The sequence below is a fragment of the Pinus tabuliformis genome, chromosome X, assembly GCF_031772625.1.
Source record: "Pinus tabuliformis cultivar Carrire ecotype Pingquan chromosome X, CPIR1, whole genome shotgun sequence".
NCBI lineage: Eukaryota > Viridiplantae > Streptophyta > Pinopsida > Pinales > Pinaceae > Pinus > Pinus tabuliformis.
The window spans coordinates 1,371,606,948-1,371,612,949 of NC_142308.1; positions in this window are offsets into that span (position 1 = coordinate 1,371,606,948).

The following is a 6,002-nucleotide window of genomic DNA, read 5'->3' on the forward strand; positions in this document are numbered from 1 at the left end:
CGAGGCAGTATGGGCGGATGCTGTAATGAAGTTTTCGCACCCAAAGATCAGTGTGATGTCATTTTAAGCCCTAAATCTGCCTTCGCGGAGATCGATAAGCCTTAAGTAATTATCAATATAACCTCCTTCACTTGGCCTCTAGGACTCCACAAAGGTCTACCACTATCTTTCGCAGACCTTGAATAGGCTAATCCGCTACTTACGTGCCTCAGGAATTACCCTTAACCCCGTAATTACTCAGATCGGCCTAAGTGTTCAATAACTTTAACAGACAACAAGATAATCTTCATGAAAATAGTTAAAATTAATTGAATTCATGTAACAATATAAATCATGTAAAGTCGCACATCAATACATTACTATTTTATAAACCCATCATTCATCGTAGCATAAAGCACATTCATATAAAACCGAAGTAAAGAGATAAACACGGGTTTATTAATGTTCAATTTAGCTTATCGACTCAAGACTTCCCTATGCACTCAGTGGCAGGGGTCCGCGCACTTAGCTACGGACTCTACTTTAGGCCTCTACGCACACAGCTACAGAGCTTTCCTTCTACTCTAATACTTCTACACTCTTATTTCTATGGACCTATTACATTTATCTTCATCTTCTTCCTTCATCATGCCTTAGACTCTTTAAGACACAGCTGTTTATACAATACCATGGTTTGTGGACCATAAGTCCTCAAAAGGCTGACTCAACTTACATAAAGAAGGGTAAAACCCTTTATGACTCTTTAATTATCTATGCGCTCTGTGACCACAATTTGCGAAGACTTTACATATGTATACAATAAAACTTGGGCTTGTGCCCCAAAATTGACCCTAGGGGACCCCATCCCAATAGAGAGGTGAAACAAGCAACTTCATTAGGGTACTGTCTAGGCTCGTTGGTAGTGGAGTAACACTTGAGTTGAAAACTAAGACTCTAAGAAACTTTTTTTGTTGTGCATTTGTGTGCTCCTCATCCCTAATTGAAACAAATCAGTATCACTTGGCTTGGTAGGTGTGCTGTCGATGAAGAGAATGGTAGGCATAACATTAAATCAAGATAAGTGAAGAAGTTGTGATAATTGATGAACTAAAAAATAATTCCAAAAGATTTAGACCTATTTTTCATGAGACGAGACCCATACGGAGAATTGAAGTTATAAAATTGTGTCGCCAATGTTGTAGTGACTACAACTACCCTCCAAAATATTGCCTATGATTCAATTTCGGAACCTCCTTTCTTATCCATAGGATCTCATCTTACACAGATTCAAGTACTCATGCTTCCAACGAGACTTATATTTTCATTTGTTCTTGTACTTGCTTGTTTTCACACTTAGCTGATCTTTATAACTCACAAGTTGATCTTGAGACTTTGTCACAAAGTGGTTCTGGGATTTCCTCTAGAAATTGAACAATCCTTGAAGGATTTTAACCTTTATAATTTGAACTGCATATTTCACACTTGCAATTGACCTTGAGGTCAGAAAATGCGTAGTCATGGAAGGAAGCCAAACACTAAGCTTAGAAACTACACAATCCCTCAATTAGCGAAACAACTGTGCAATACACTGAGTGAGAAAGTTGGCCAGTTCCATAGAATTGTGAAGTCTTTCCCTATAGTATCCACGGAAATTTACCCAGAAAAGGAAAAGAAGACAAAAATATAAAAAAGGGAAAAACCATCCCTAATAAATAGGGATCTATTTTTATTATCACGAATGGGGCACTTTTTCTATTTTTGGAAACTTCCGCCAAGTGTCATTTTTTCCTTGATTTTAGACATACGCGTCATAAACCATAATTCACTCAACTATATTTAACCGACACCTCTAGAGATTATTTGTGCATTTTATCTTGGAGCTCTAGCATTCTTGAGGAGATCAAGGAACATTCGGTGTAGTCGTCGGCACTTTTCTGGGTGAGTTTCACTTTTGTCATCTTCTGCCACTTTTTCTATCGCTTTTTCTCATTTCGCTTGTGTGAGCATTGTTTTACTTATTCCTCTTCATCACTATTGGAGTTCCAACTTGATCTAGCTTCTACAAGTGTTGTTTTAAGTTTTAGTTTTCCTTTCACAAGTGTGGAATTCGATTTCTTGTTTTTGCATCGATGGTCATTGTTGCAGTGACTCTCGTCACATACTAAAGTTTGATTAGTTGTTGTACTTTATATACATGGATTTACTCACAATTAGCATTTTTTTACTCAACTTCTCATAATCACTCACTTCAACTCATTTTCCACTCTTTCATCGGTAGATGTGCACTATCCTTAGTGAGATCTTGCCTTGCACAACTCAGCTGTAACACCCTCCTCCCATATCCACCCAAGTAACCATTCCAACCAGGGTAAACATGAGATGAGAGGCTACTATGATCAGATATGGCCTCCTATGTGACCTTAAGGAAGGTGAATCGAGGGAAACATCACACAAAATCATCCAACATTAGCAATGCAACCCTCAGGAGACATGTCAGCCACTCCAAAAGCCTGTCCCTGGGTCCCACTGTTCTTCTCGATCTATTATGCCATATTCACTCTCATGCTATGGGAAATGGAGCGACTGGAAACCTAAATTCGCTCTGACAGGATTTCTTATCAACGAGAAGAGATTGGAATTTTTTGTTATGTGCCAGTAACCTTGAGATTTAAGCCACCTTTTCAACCCTAGAGCTCAAGCCACTACCCATAATGGAGTGATAGTTTCAACATGTGACCTATAGGTGTAACCAACAAAATTAATTTTAAGTATCTCATACATATTTGAGAATCACTATGAACCATTGTTCCCTGATATCAATTGTTGTATTATCCTCTATTAGGTCATACACACATTATCCATTCATATACAAGTAAAAACATGTTGAGAGCCATACAAAGTTGCTACCATAAAATGTATGTATAACTATAATATTAGGAACAAAAATACCATAAACATATCAACCATCAAAATCCACATATAGATCAATACATTTACACATGAAAATCAAGTGAATGAATTTCTTATTAATGAATGAAATAAACCAACCAGAGATGGGACTACCACGTTCCACTCGACAATATATTAGCTGAGCCAAGTCTCTCTTCAGCCAATCACCCCTATGCCATATTCCACGTATGAATGTGGGACTCATAGAATAGACCAAAAAAAACACCAATCAACATGGATTTCAGTTGAGTTCTCCACCTACATCGTGAGGAATTTGAATGCCTCCTATTCTCTCAGGATTTACCATGCATCCACATTACGATTCAGGGATCACTAGGCCCTACACTGAGACATACTCTTCAGGCTTTACCGTGCAACCCATCTCGTGATCACTAGGCCCAACGGAGAGAAAATCCACCTCTTGTGTTTACCGTATATCCCGCCATTCAACGGCAATGATTCCTACACCCACCGTGGCACACAATCTGGCTTTAGTGCAACCCACAATCTGGGTCAGTGGTTACTAGGTCAGTGGCCTCGTGATGCTCATTCCCATTCAGGGACCACTCAAACCATTTGTTTTTCAATTAAGAGATCCACTCCACTCAACTCCGAATCCAATCCAGCCATCCCACATAAACCAAATGAGAGAACCCATCTCATCAAAGCTATCAGGAAATGCCATGTCTAGGTTGAAAATACTGTCACACCTTGAAAAATGCATGCCATCATAGAAAAAAAACATGTGCAATCTCATGCATGTCAAATCTAGCAAGGAAAATACACATGCAACTCAATACCTGCAATGAAGCATGTTGTAGCTATGTTATCCTGCCTTTCCCTGCTTAATATTTGCTTCCTCTTACCTTCTATTCCTTTCTTTGCTCGAATGCCAAAGTTCTCTAGGAAAAATCTAAGTGTCCAATAGTGAGAGAGAGTGAGATAATAATGAGGGAGCTCCAAAACTCAACTAACAAAAGGTTACGCTGGCCAAACTTGCCCATTAATCCTCATAATAGTTTTTATGAACGAGGCCTCTATTTTCTTCATTTTCCATTATCTTCCTTCATTTTCCTCCTAACATGCAACCTGTGACCTTTTATCTTCCTTTTCTCCTAATTTCCATTATTTTCATAAATAAATGTGCCAGAAATGTCACTTTTCCTTTCCAAAGCCTTAGCCATTTCCTTTGCCAATTTCTTTAGCCATAAACATCCAAATGAAGACCCACAGTAAGATGTGTTTCCCACCATTCATCTTCGAATAAGTTTCCCATCAACTTTGGTCTTCTATATTTTTACAAGGAATTTTTACCAGAGCTATTACAGAACCCCCCCCCCTGGGGGAACACTGTCCTAGGTGTTCAGTGACACCTATAACAAAAAAAAATGTTGAAACGAATAACTACAACCCACGAAACTTTATAACATAGCTCATTGCAATATTTACAATGAAATACTTTCTCAACAGAAAAACATCATGACAACATGACAAGGTAACAACCATACCGCTTACCAAAGCTTTATAACATAGCTTATTACAATATTTATAATAATCACATATACACATATGCACATATATACATTTTCTCAACCAACAAATAAAAGGATATGATGCCTAACTTTGCAACAATGAAATCCAGAGGCTCACACCTCCACCCTTAGAGTAATAGTAGGATTCACCTCCTTTCCAGGAAGTCCAGAATCCACTGCAAAGCCAACTTTGCATCCAATGTCCAACACTATAATCCTGCGCCACTTGTCCTCTCAGTGAACAGTTATTGACTCATTGTTCAAGGGCGCACTCCCAATGTGCATCTGATTCCAACTGGGAATCTAATGACCAAAATAAATCCATTCCTAGCCTTGTCTTCTCTTCTACATAGTCCAGCGATCAATATGGTCAATCCCTTCCGTGCAGTCACTCACCTTCCAATTTTTGCTGGCACCCCCATCCCAGGGAGTCCATGCCTTGCCAAGGCTTACTCACATCGAAAGATATAAAACAAAAACAAGCCATATCCCTGCCTCAAAATCGGTCATATCATGATCATGGAAATCAATGGACACTATTGGGTACCAGTGTCCCAAAATGGCCTTGCTCCTAAAGTGATTTACCAGCATATTGGTGCATGTTCAAATTTCTTTCAATGCTGGTGCTAAATTTTTTAGTCGATTTCAACAACCCAACCAGGCATGTTGATGCTTTCTATACTAAGAACATAAATTCCATTAGATTTAAAATAAATTGAAATAAATTCACATCATACCTCATTAGTAGGTTGTCAATAAGGTGCATTTGCAATTATGTTCCCTTCCTTCCACAACAAGTCAAACTAAATGTTTGATCAAAACATTATGAATAAACATAATACATCGGGTTAGCTGAAAACACAACCATCATAGATAAACATCATAAATCACATGTAATCATCATAAACCCCAGTCATAGATAACATATAATCATCATCTACCATAATCATAAATCATATGCATGATAAAACTGAAATAAAATGTTCATACTTATCCATTCAACAATCCGTAACTTATACCTTTGTCTTCATTTCGTACACACTCATGATCGGTTGCGACACTAGAAAAACACCTAGTTCCTTCTCCTAAACCATGTGCATGTACACATAGTGTGCATCACACATAGACAATCACACACTGCATACCACACCATGCAATACATGCACCTACACCTTACATACAACACATACATCTACACTTGGTGTACAATACAACACAAATACATATATAGAGTGCAACACAAGGAATTCATATGTCACTATACCATGACTACACAATGCATGTACATAGTACCGCATGCCCGCAACACAACATGTATGACATGCACTCAGTCCCACACGTACGCCAAGGCCACATATACCAAGAACCACCTTAACAACATGTGCAAAACATCACATCTATATGACACCACCTACACAACGTGTAAACAGTGACATATGTACACTGCACCATTATACAACACGTACAAAATATCGCATGTTCACAGTACAACACACATGACATGTACACGAAAACACATGTACATAGTGCCACATGCACGAC